At 43.9% G+C, this 13759-nt stretch overlaps 1 protein-coding gene across 1 annotated transcript in view; it reads right to left on the bottom strand.

The window, feature by feature from the left end:
• TFB2M (transcription factor B2, mitochondrial) overlaps positions 1-13759 on the bottom strand; it is a 61995-nt gene that overhangs the window by 43597 nt on the left and 4639 nt on the right.

The raw sequence follows: 13759 nt of genomic DNA, 5'->3' as shown, positions 1-13759 counted from the left end.
TTGATAAAACATTTCCCTTCCTCCCTGTCAGCCTTCTAACAGAGTATAATTTGAAAAGTTATATGTTCCCCCCTTCCACATTCCACATCAAAATCTACCATTCTTAAAATGCTCGTGAGGGACAGAATATTACCAGACCCAAAAAGGGTGCTGAACTGTAAATCAAACACTAGTATCCCCCCTCCCCCCCCCCCTCTACCCCCCACCCCTTGTTGAGAGATATTCAGATTTCCAATTTATTATCATAGAGGATGGTCTGAGTTCAGTATATGTCTAAAGCGAGTTCACCACTAAACTGCGCCCCTTAGGAGACAGACTGTGAATATATGGCCCCCAAACATCCAAGAATCGTCGTAGCCGCCCAGTGGAGCCCCCCACCCCTCTTCTCTCAAACAACATAAATTCGTGTAACTTGTTACGCCAGTGCCAGAAATCCGGGGGGGTCTCTGCCACCCATTGGCTCATCACCAGCCTCTTGCCAATCAAAAAGGCCTTCCGAACCAACTGACGGGCCGATCCCTTCTGCAAAAGAAATGCTTCATATTTGTCTAACAAAATTCCCATCGGAGAGCACATGATTCTCAAGTCCAAGAGATCCGCCAGATATTGAGCGATGGAATCCCAAAAGTGTCTCACTGTATAGCAGCTCCACAAACAATGAAAAAAAGAGCCCGGAACCCTCCCACACTTCCCACATAAGGGTGTATCAACTCCCCCCATCCTAAATACCTGAGCCTTCGTTAAATAGGCCCTATGTAGGATGCGGTATTGGCACTCTCTAAGCCCTGCGTTTCCCGTCAAACTTCGTATCCTGGCCGTCAAAACATCAAAATCCAAAGAAATATTTGGCTTCTCCAAATCTCCTGCCCATCTCTGTCGAATGTTCTCCCGATCCTTGGGCACCAAAAACTTTCCTAACGCTCTGCATAGCCCTGAAATGGAAAGACGTTCACTTTGTACCGAATGGAAAAACTGCCTCAAAAGGCGACAGTGTCCAGCCCCCAGAGCCCCCGTCTCCAGGGAGTCCACATAGTGTTTTAACTGGGCATAGGCAAAAACACCTCTCATATCATACCCCAGTCCCAATGCTCCTAAGTTCAACATGCAACCTTGTCGACTCAACACATGCTCTAACCGACTTATCCCCTGTCTCGCCCAAGTCCGAAAAACCGCATTCTCCAAACCCGGCCTAAACAGCAGGTTGCCCTGAATAGGGAGAAGATCTGAGGTGCATCTATTCAGGCCAAACATCCGCATCACATCTCTCCAAAGCGCTCTCAGAGGGGACACTAAGATACTGGAGCGCAAATCAGGGGGAAGTGACTTACTGGGAGCCTGCAAGAGAAAATAGAAATGGCACGGTGCGTAATATTGGCTTTCCAGCTTCCTCCAAGTGTAATCATCTCTCGCCAAAAACCAATCTCCGAGATACCTCAGGAGGCACGCCCAATTATACCTCCTCAAATCCGGGAGCCCCAGGCCTCCCTCCCTCCAGGCCCCCTGCAGCATCTGTAATGGCAACTTTGCCTTCTTACCTCCCCAACAGAATCGCCTAACCATCTTGGTCAACAAGGTCAAATCTCTTGTTTTCAAATAGACGGGCAGCATATGTAATAGATATAACCATCTAGGGAACTCCACCATTCTGAATAACTGAATCCTCCCACTAAGAGATAATGGTAAATGCTGCCAAGCACGCAGCCTCTCCGTTGTGGCTCTCAACAATCTAGAAACATTCAAGTGGTATAATTCTGAGACTTTCATCGAAATATGTAGGCCGAGATACTTAAAAGACCCCGGCGCCCACCTAAGGGGGAATCCCACTCCCCATGTCCGCCTTAAGTCTTCCATCGAGGATAACGCCATTGATTTACTATAATTGAGGCGGAACCCCGCAAAAGCTCCATATTCCGCAAATAGTTCTAATAGAGCCGGCAAAGAAGAGCGCGGTTCTGTGAGATGTACTAGCAAATCATCTGCAAAAGCAGAGAGCAAGAACTCAGAATCTCCTATCTGTACACCTCTAATCTCCGGGTGTTGCATCACCTCCCGGAGCAGAGGATCCAGGGACAAGATGAACAAAAGCGGAGACAAGGGACACCCCTGCCTCGTCCCTCTATGAATCCGGAAAGATCTCGAACGTTCTCCATTTACCCACACATAAGCACCCGGCTCCGAGTATAGGACCTTGATAGCCTCTAAGAAAAAGCCCCCAAAACCATAAGTACGTAAGACAGCAAACAAAAACGACCAGCTGACCCGGTCAAACGCCTTTTCCGCGTCGAAGCTAACTAAAAGCGACGGAAGGCGTCTCCGGGCTACAACCTCTAGAGAGGTCAACAAAGATCGAACATTTTTCACGGCCGTCCTCCCCCTTACAAACCCCACCTGGGACTCCTCAACCAGGGATGGTAAAACTAAGGCTAATCGGTTGGCTAAGATTTTGGCATATAACTTCGCATCCACATTAATTAAAGAAATGGGTCTGTAAGATGCAGGGTCCACCACATTCTTCCCCTCTTTAGGTATTACAACAATCTGGGCCTCCCGGAACGTACCCGGGCACGTCCGCGTTGACACCATTGAATTAAATAAAGTCAATAAGGGCCCCTGGATCTGGTCATAAAATTGTTTGTAAAATTCTACTCTATAACCATCAGGTCCAGGAGCTTTGTGGGAAGTACACTGCTGTAGAGCCAACATCAGGTCCCCCTCTGTAAATGGTGCATTCAAACATTCCCTCTGCCTATCCGAAAGGACAGGCAAAACCAAGTTATCCAAATACAATTTGCTATCCAATACTTCGTCTCGATCCGAGGCATACAGCACCTCATAAAACTTACCAAAGGTGTCCGCAATATCCCCATCGTCTCTCACCATTCTCCCATCCCCAGCTTTTAATTGGGAGACCCGATTGATCCCCTCTTTCCTACGAACCATCCTAGCCAACATGCTGCCCGCCTTATTACCATACTGGAACAGACGGTATTTATAATACAACTGGGTCTTGGTCGCCCGCTGGTGTAAGAGCTCATTTAATTCTTTCTGCGCTTCCAATAAAGCCACTTTACATGAGGCCGTGGGTGCATGTCCATATTTTCTCCGTAGCTTCTGGACCAAGCCTCCCAGACGAACAATTTCCCTGTCCCTCATCCTCTTCTTATGCGTAGAGTAAGAGATAATATCTCCCCTTAAGACAACCTTTGCTGTTTCCCAAAACAAAGCTGGTTGGTCAACATGAGCACCATTATGATACACATAATCCTCCCATTTGCCCAATAAATGTTTCTGAAATCTCGGATCTCTTACCAACTCCAAGGGGTATCTCCACATCCAATTACCCCGGCCCTTCAACCGATCTTCCAGTGTTAACCATATCACAGCGTGATCAGAAACTGCGTACGGGCCAATCTCCGCCCTCCGCACCTTAGAAAATAAAGAATTTGAAACAAACAAATAATCCAGGCGGGACTGAGAACCATGTGCCCTTGAGAGATGGGTATAATCCCTTTCAGACGAATGTAACATCCGCCATACATCTACTAGTGCCAGGGCTTTACAAAAAGAGGACAACGCCTTACGGCTCCCCCCCGGATTCTGGCAAACTGAGGTGGAACGATCCATGAGAGAGTCACATACCAAGTTAAAGTCTCCACCCACAATCAATTCTCCCTCCACGTGAGGAGACAGCCTCCTAATCAGATCTTGGAAAAATTTTTTATTAAACACATTGGGGGCATAGACATTGCATAAAATCAAAGGGCGACCATTAATTTCCACCTTGGTCAAAACCCACCTTCCCTCCGGGTCGGCCCAGACGGAGATGATCCGAAGCGGGATGCCCCTCCGAAAGAGAATCAGCACCCCTGCCTTCCGACCCACCGCCGGGGCTTCTACCAGAGATCCCACCCATCCTCTTTTAAATTTAGCATGTTCTCCGGAGGAAAGATGTGTCTCCTGAAGCAAAGCCACATCAGCCTTCTGTCTCTGCAGTTCCTGCAAAACTTTAGTTCGTTTAATAGGGGAGGAAACCCCCCCCACATTCCACGAAACTATCTTAAGTGAACTCATAAGTCCAGTAATCATACATTTGAATAACAATGTTAGATTTATCGAGTAATGAGAGAGAAGGCCCCCCAGCCCTTGAGCCTCCCCCCCTTGACCATCCATTCCAATCATAATTCTTGCCATATTCTCCCAAATATCTCCACAACCCCTCCCTCCCCCTCCCAGCCCCTCTATCCCCTGTGTAACCCTGCATGGCTCCTAAAAAGAAGCCCAATCACGCGAGCTCCCCCCCCTCCCTATACATGCTTCATTGTCAGTCACACTTCTCGTATCCCCCTCATTCACCCACCCGAATTTTTTTTTTTTTTTTTTTTGCTCGGGTATTTATATGGAACAGAATAATCACTCAGCCAAACCCCCCCTTGTGGGCCTCATGAAACATAAAACAAATGGCATCGCATTATATCACTTAGTGTAATAAAGTCCTTCTGAAGTATATGTCCAGGGACACTTAACTCCAGACAAGCATCCGGCAGCAAAATCCTATAGGCTCATTAACTTTCAAGAGCATTTGTCAACCAGGCCAGATCACTCATGCCGGTCCCTCAGCCCTCACAGCCTGCTGTGCAAATTTCAACGCCTCCTCCACTGTATTGAAAAATTGTTGGGACCCTCTGTACCAAACCTTCAGCCGGGCAGGATATAGTAGAGCGAATTGGATCTTTTTTGTGAATAAAAGTTGGCACACATCTCGATATGCCCTCCGCTGCTGAGACACCGCCATAGAGTAATCCTGGAAACAGCGCACCACAGAGTTCTCATATTTCAGCTGCTCCACTTTTCTGAGCGCACGAAATATTTCCTGTTTGTGTGCAAAATTAAGCACTTTAAATATCACCACTCTTGGCCTCTGATCTTCTTTTTTCAGGGGGCCCAGCCTGTGGGCCCGCTCCACACGTAGCGGGCCCGTTGCCAATGTCAAATTAAGTGCAGTGGGAAGCCAAGTTTCCAATACAGATCTCAGGTCTACTTCTTTGACATTTTCGGGAAAACCTATCATTCTGATATTGCTTCTCCGAGATCTGTTCTCAAGATCTTCTAATTTGGCCTCTAGGCGTTCCACCTTTTGTTTCAGCGTTTTATCTGACTGTTCCCGTCGCTGCACACTATCTTCTATATCTGATAATCTCTGTTTATATTGGGCGAACTCTGTCTGGATGCCCCCCAACTTCTCATCGATTCCCTGCAGTTGGTCTGTGATCCTTTGTAGCTTCAGGTCTACGGAAGCCTCTAGCATCAAGGATACCTCTGCTGCTACCTCTGCAGCCCACGCGGAGCTCACCGTCGGAGGACTCCCGCTCCTTGCGTCCGCCATCTTGGATTCGGGGATCCGACTTCTCGTCCCCTCTTTCTTCCCCGATTTCGCTGCCATCCGTCTGTTCCTGCTCGCGCTCTACCAGCGCCAAGGTTAGCTAGGTGTTTCCCCTGTATTTCGGGTGAATCACTGCTTTCGTCGCCGCGGTTTATTGCTGTAACAATTCGGGAAGGGAGGGAGCTCTGCACGACGACAGCCACCCTCTAGCCGTGCATCACGTGACCCTGCAAAGTTATTTTTATTTTAAAGGTTATTGGCTCACTGTGACGTAGTCACCATACTTGAAAAGCTTGCTGAGCTGTACAAAATCAACTCAACATGATATTAAATCATGTGTCTTAGATTTCCCAAAACCCATACCAATGCACTATCCATCAAACACAGAATGAAATGGAAGGAGTCTCAGAACACATGAGTTTGGGTGACAAAGTGAGAGCAATCAAATATTTTTCAGCTTTTAAAATCACTTCCACAGCAACCTCTTAAGAATGATCCTCTGCTGAATGGACCAAAAAAAATAAAAACTCACCCCCAAGAAACAAACCCAGTAGAATGGACACTCTAGGTAAATCTTGGTGCAACCTTCTTGTATCTTCTGTAGTAGGGGTGTTAATTCTGTCCTCCTCCTGCGTCACTGCACACTCAGCGACTTCAAAGTGCACACTCTGATACTGTAGTGTAGTTTCACTGCTCTACCATTATAATTTCTTTTTCTTCAGGTGTTTAACTGTAGGTTCATTCATTGTCCAAATCCCTGTAATCAGATCTCTCTACTATACCAATGTTCCCACGAATCTCACTAACTAGGTCTTCTACACTGCATTATGTCCATGGCTAACAAATCCACAGTCAGAGGCTTTAGAATCACAAGTTAACATCCCAGTGATCATTACCAATAGAGATCAACCTAATTGGAATAGTTATAAAATTAACCATAACCCTTCCGCTCACCAATTTTGGTACCTAAATCAAATTAGTCTCCCAGAACAGGGTCATTCATCTTCTCATAGATCCAGGTCCTTTCAAACTAAAACCACAGTAACATAGTAGATGACAGATGAAGACCTGAAGGGTCCGTCCAGTCTGCCCAACAAGATAAACTCATTTTACATTCAAACATGCGTGGGATAAACATAAAGGAATCCTGTGCAGACGAAAAGGGATCCTCAGGAGCTTAGCCTAGAATGGGTGGCAGAGCTGGTGGTTGGGAGGCGGGACTAGTGCTGGGCAGACTTATACGGTCTGTGCTGGGGCTGGTGGTTGGGCGGCGGGGATAGTGCTGGGCAGACTTATACGGTCTGTGCCAGAGCCGGTGGTGGGTGGCAGGGATAGTGCTGGGCAGACTTATACGGTCTGTGCCAGAGCTGGTGGTTGGGAGGCGGGGTTGGTGGTTGTGAGGCGGGGATAGGGCTGGCCAGACTCATACGGTCTGTGCACTGAAGAGGACAGTACAAATAAAAAAAAGTAGCACATATGAATTTATCTTCTTGGGCAGACTGGATGGACCGTGCAGGTCTTTTTCTGCCATCATCTACTATGTTACTATGTTACATGGTATGTGATACTTTATATGCACACCCAAGTTTCATTTGTCCTTGCCATTCTCAGTGCACAGACCATATTAGTCTGCCCAGCACTGTTCTTGTACTAAAAGTTCTGAAGCTAACGTCAAAGCCCCTTAAAATTTACACTCAAGTCCATCCATATCTATTCAGTTATGATCAGGGTAGTTTGCCCAGCACCAGTTTTGCTTCCCAATTACCGGCGTTGCCACCTAATCTCCGCTAAGATTCCTTAGATCCATTCCTTCTAAACAGGATTCCTTTGGGTTTATTCCACGCATGTTTGAATTCCATTACCGTTTTCATCTCTACCACCTCCCGCGGGAGGGCATTCCACGTATCCACCACCCTTTCATGAAAAAATACTTCCTGACATTACTCCCGAGTCTGCCCCCCTTCAACCTCAAGTCATGTCCTCTAGTTCTACCACCTTCCCATCTCCGGAAAAGGTTTGTTTGCGGATTAATACCTTTCAAATATTTGAACGTCTGTATCATGTCACCCCTGTTTCTCCTTTCCTCCAAGGTATACATGTTCAGGTCGGCAAGTCTCTCCTCGTACGGCCTGCAACGCAAATCCCATACCATTTTTGTAGCTTTTCTATGCACCGCTTCCAGTGTTTTTATATCTTTATCAATATACGGGCTCCAAAACTGGACACAATATTCCAAATTGAGAAAATCTTCCTCCCAATGTCATTTAGTTAATATCAACCATAACAAACTCCCAATATCCTTCCTCTTTATCCCTGTGGGTTATACCAATGCTAGATCTATTGTAAATAAAACAGATATAATCAGAGGATGGATAGAGGATGAACACCTTGGACTAGCCCTAATATCTGAAACTTGCCTACACTCTAAAGATGACCTGTTACTGCTCAAAATTTGCCCTCTAGGTTATGTGATTCTCCATCAACATAAGCCCAAGAAAAGAGGTGGCGGCATAGCCATCATCTACAAATCCTTTTTCAAATTGATCTATTGTCACATTATAATGCTCCAAATCTAGAAATTATTGCTTGCAAAAATATAGATGATTCTCTCCACAATTCTATCACCCACCTGATAAACTAGTCACCCACTGAATCAGATCTCTCTGAATTCATCTGTTATGTGTCAAACATGACAACATTTTACACTTAGAAAATATGTATGATACCAGCACCAACACTTCTTATGATTTCTTATCATCTTAGCAAGCCACCCACTTTTATTCCACTTGCTCTCATTTTAGAGGACACCTGCTGGACTTATTGGCCCATTTCTACGAAAACTTAATACAGACAATGTATTCATAAACAATGCCTCCTGGACACCAGTACCGTGATCTGATCATAAAAAGCTAACATTTACCCTAAATCGGAAAGAAGCAACTAAAATTAAATCAGCTCCAGAAGATTCCTCAGCTTTTATGTCCAGAGAGAATATTGATTCAGTAATGTTCTGGTCCAGAATATTGTATCAGAATATGCCCCAAATCGACACAATTTAATTCATGTCAAAATGGGATGAACTAAGCAATCTTGTTCTTCACAATTTAACTCCCTTAAGAACTAAAACTAGGTCCCCCCAAAAGGTATCTCTCCTTGGTTCAATCAACATATCTGTCTCTGGAAAAGGCAGTGCCAAAAATTAGAGAGGAGGTTGTCAAAAGCCAAAACAGATGAAAACAAACATCTTTGGAAAATAAAAGTCTATAAATCAAAAATCAAAGCAGCCAAAACTTATAGTAAACTAATCGGTGTTGCTTCCATGAATACTAAAAAAACCTTTTTAATCTAATCAATACCTTCTTTTAACTACTAAGAATGCATCCTCAATTAATGGCACGACTCCTACAGCACTTCAATTAGCTTATTTAACGAAGAAAATATTTAACATAAGAACTGGTTTCATGAAACTTAACGATGTTTCCATAATCCTCCCCAATGAATCATCAAGACCATAGTGGAGGTTCCACAGCTGACAGAGCCTGGTCTTCCTTCATATCACTGTCCTTCGATGCAGTTAGAGCATTCCTAATGAAATATACCTCCTCTCACTGTTCCCTGAATGCTTGCCCAACCTACTTTCTAAAGGATGTTCCCATTGCATTTATTAATCTCCTCAAAACAAAATATTTCTTTTTTGATAAATCATGGACTTTTTGCAAAGAATAAAGGCTCCATCATACTAGCCCCTATTAAAAAAAACCCCACACACACTTATATTCCTCGTTAAATTATGTACAAATCAAGGTAAGGTATACACAAAAAGTGGTACATTTCTTGGGCAGACTGGATGGACCGTGCAGGTTTTTTTTCTGCCGTCATCTACTATGTTACTCTGCCCTTTCATCTATTATGCTTTTTACAGTTCACCTGTCATTTACAAGAGAAAATCCTATTTGGTTCAGTCTGTTCTAATTTGCTAATCAATAAATATATTAAGTTAGCTCAATTAAAATCAATTAAAAAAAAAAGAGAGAAGTACATGAGAAAGTTTATTTTTTGTAGAAAATATGTTAACAATAAACGGCAGCTTTACAAGCCTATACTCTCTCACATAATTTGTTGTCACCAGTTTTTGCCTGGCAATTTCAGTTAACCAGTAACATAGTAGATGACGGCAGAAAAAGACCTGCACGGTCCATCCAGTCTGCCCAAGAAATGTACCACTTTTTGTGTATACCTTACCTTGATTTGTACCTGTCTTTTTCAGGGCACAGACCGTACAAGTCTGCCCAGCACTATCCCTGCCTGCCTGCCTCCCACCATCGGCTCTGGCACAGACCGTATAAGTCTGCCCAGCACTATCCCCGCCTCCCAACCACCAGCCCCGCCTCCCACTACCGGCTCTGTTATCCAATCTCGGCTAAGCTCCTGAGGATCCATTTCTTCTGAACAGGATTCCTTTATGTTTATCCCACGCATGTTTGAATTCCGTTACCATTTTCATCTCCACCACCTCCCGCGGGAGGGTATTCCAAACATCCACCACTCTCTCCGTGAAAAAATACTTCCTGACATTTTTCTTGAGTCTGCCCCCCTTCAATCTCATTTCATGTCCTCTCGTTCTACTGCCTTCGTATCTCCGGAAAAGGTTCGTTTGCGGATTAATACCTTTCAAATATTTGAACGTCTGTATATCACATCACCCCAGTACTTACTAGATGTTTATATTCAGTCACTATATAGGCCCAAGTGTCCAGCAAATTCTGGACTCCAGCGCTAAACTGATTGTACGGGCCAGAAATAGAAATTAAGAGAATAACCTGAGGTACAATTTGCACATAAAAGCGGTTAGTAAGTCTCAATAAATTCTACCATCTGTGACCCAAAATTGGTACGGTCAATTTTAGGATAAAGCATCATCATATTATTTCATCATGAAGCACTTGAACTTGTGCAGCACAGGTCTTTATCTGCCGACATTTACTATGTTATGTTAAATAAAACAAACAGGGTAACTACCCTGTGCCCCAAGCTTGCTGAGGCCCCATATTTAACCCCAGCTCTGCTGACTGCAGAAATCCTAAGAATTTGTCAGCCCTGATAGCAGAGCCCCCTTCCGCAGGAAGGAGGGGGGAAGGGAGTAGATGCCCACAAATCTGTCATAAGCAGAGCTCCACCAGCCCAATCCACATTTAGGGCCCTGTTTACTAAGCCACACTGTAGGCACTCAAATCTTTTAGTACACGGTAACGATAGAGACACCAATAGGAATATAATGGGTGTCTTTATTGTTAGCGCGCCTACAGCGCGGCTTAGTAAACCGGGTCCTAAAAGACGATACTAGAAAGAGCACACATGCAGCGTAACTTACTCCCAGACTATCCTGAACTACCACTGCATTTCTTTTATTTGATATACCATCCACTGGAAAAACATCTAAACAATTCAGAACAATTTCACAACGAACATCAGGCTTCGCTCCTTTTCCCTTGCGGCACCTTATGCCTGGAATTGACTTCCTGAGCCTGTACGCCTAGCTCCATCTCTACCTGTTTTCAAATCTATGCTGAAAACCCACCTTTTCACCACTGCTTTTGGCTCCTAACCACTACTCAATTCCTCTATCCTTGTTCCTTCTCACCCAGTACTTTCCTCGCCCTTAATTGTCTTGTCTGTCTGTCTTTTTAGACTGTAAGCTCTATCGAGCAGGGACTGTCTCACTGTGTCAGGTTCAGGTGTTCAGCGCTGCGTGCCTCTGGTAGCGCTATACAAATGTTAATAATAATAATACTTAATGTAAAACCACAAGTTATGCGAGCCAACTTTTCAAAATTATTGGAGGTGGTGCTAATCCCTGTAGATAGAATGTATTTGGATACAGGCAGCAGATGATGTTTTGTATATTCCTGAGAATCTAGCATGTGATGTTTTTGTTCTTTCCTGAGAAAGTAGCAGAATAGCAGGTGATGTTTGTACATTCCTGAGCAGGTTCACGAGCTGTTCATGTAGAGTTGTTCTTGTAAGCAATGCATGATCATGGTTGTGTAAGCAAAATGTAACCAATAGTAATGATAATACATGTAATATCCATGAATATTCATAGAGTATATAAGAAGGGGATTGACTCCCAAATAAAGAGTTTTTTGCCCAGACACACGAGAGGAGAGTTATTTTGCAACATCTGGTGATCCCCGACGTGATCGGTGAAAACGTGACGTACTTACTACGACTGGAACAGTCAGCGCGCCATTCCTTCTACGGAACACTGTAAGTATGGGGGGAAATTTAACATCATCACATAAACAACATGCACAGGAGCTATATACTATAACGCAAAGATATGGTTCCTCCCGAAATCCAATAACTCTTAAAGATATAGAGCGTTTAATTGAGGAAATAGTTTGTCAATGTCCCTGGTATCCAGAGAAGGGATCATTCGATCCTCAAACATGGGAAAAGATAGGGCAGCAGTTTCGTTTAGAGCCTAGAGTTTCGACTCCTATATTATTGACTTGGAGAGAGATATATTCTACTATAGTAATTCTCTCTTCTGGATTGACAGGCATTACTAACGAAAATATATCCAACAAATTGCCAGGCAAGACCTGGTCTCTTTTACCTCCCGCGACTCTTGGACCTACACCTTCTCCTCCTTCTTGTCGGCTGGCCACCGATATGGGAAGGGAAGAGCAAAACAAAACTCCTGACTTTACTACTACTACCCCTAATAAACCAATTGAAAATATCCAAAACAACAACGCTAATGATAGCGTTATTATTACCAAAACACCAAAGAGCGTAGAACGACCTAGTTTAATTCAATTAGGTATACAGCAAGCACGAAAAAATGGTGAATTCATTTGGAACGATGATCTATGGGATAATTCGGAACCTAATCCTAATTTATACCCAGTTACTAGAACTACAACAATAGAGGCAGGGAACGAAACACATCATGCAGAATGGACTGCTCTACCTTATCAAGTTTTGAGAGAATTACGTAGAGCTATCGTAGAATCAGGTTTAAAAAGTTCATTTGTTCAAGGCATGATAGAAGGGATTAGTAACGGTTACTTAATGACTCCAAAAGATTGGAAAGACCTTTTCCGTATGCTGTTAACTCCTGCGCAATATGTAGTGTGGGATAATGAATATAAGCAAGCAGCACAACTTATCACTGGGACTAATTTGGTGCCTGATCAAATTTATGGATCGGGACCATTTTCAACCCTTGATATGCAAATTCAACAAAACGATACCTGTTTTCAAGCCATAGGCACTTGTATCTTGCGAGCATTTAAAAGAACACCAGAAGGGAATAAACCAACAAAATCTTTTGCATCAATTAAACAGGGTGCAACCGAATCTTACCTTCAATTTGTTAATCGATTGCAGGAAGCTGTAACTAGGCAAATTGATAATCTTGATGCGCAAACAGAGTTATTGATTAAATTAGCCCAAGAAAATGCAAATTCAGATTGCAAAAAGGCATTGCAGACTGTAGCTCATCGCCCAGGAATTACTTTAGCAGATTTATTGAGCGCATGTGCAGATGTGGGGACTCATGGTTATTCTATGAATTTGTTAGCAGGAGCTATACAAAAAGGTAATAAGCCACAGGGGACGTGTTTTAATTGTAAGAAACCAGGACATTTTCGAGCTCAGTGTAGAGCCCCAGGAGGGGGTGCCAACTTTGCAAAAGGACCTTCTCGACCTTCTCGAAAATGTCCTCGATGTCAAAAAGGATATCATTGGGCCAATCAATGTCGCTCTAATCCAATTAATTCCACACCGCCACCCCCAAAAAACTTTGCTCCGGGTTAACTCCTAACCTCGGTCCAAAGGGAGTGCAAGGGTCTTTGCTCATAGTACTACTGCTACACAAGGTAGTGCAGGAATTGACCTTATTGCAGCGGAATGTAAAACTGCCATCTTACCTCATGAAGTTTTGGTATATAATACTACCTTTAAAGGACCCATTCCAGCGGCTACTGTAGGTTTAGTATTACCTCGCTCCTCTGCATCGAAGGCAGGTATTCATGTTATCCCTGGAGTTATTGATGCTGATTACACAGGCATTGTTAAAATTCAAGTATGGTCCTCATCACCTTTAACAATTTCTCCCGGGGACTCGTGGGCACAATTAATTATTTTACCATATTTTACAGCACCTATTCCTTCTACTGTCTCTCGTACAGGGGGCTTTGGATCTACGCGACAGGTAAGTGCAGTTTTAAAACCGGTTTCTAATGCACGACCCACTGCTCAATTTTTATTGCAACAAAAGCCCTTTGTTGGTATATTAGATACCGGGGCGGATGTTTCTGTCATAGCTTATAAACAATGGCCTGTGGAATGGCCCATTGAAGATACTTCACA

The sequence above is a fragment of the Microcaecilia unicolor genome, chromosome 3 (assembly GCF_901765095.1).
Source record: "Microcaecilia unicolor chromosome 3, aMicUni1.1, whole genome shotgun sequence".
Classification (NCBI taxonomy): Eukaryota; Metazoa; Chordata; class Amphibia; order Gymnophiona; family Siphonopidae; genus Microcaecilia; species Microcaecilia unicolor.
The sequence above is the reverse complement of the archived record's forward strand: the minus strand, read 5'-3'. Positions and strand labels throughout refer to the sequence as shown.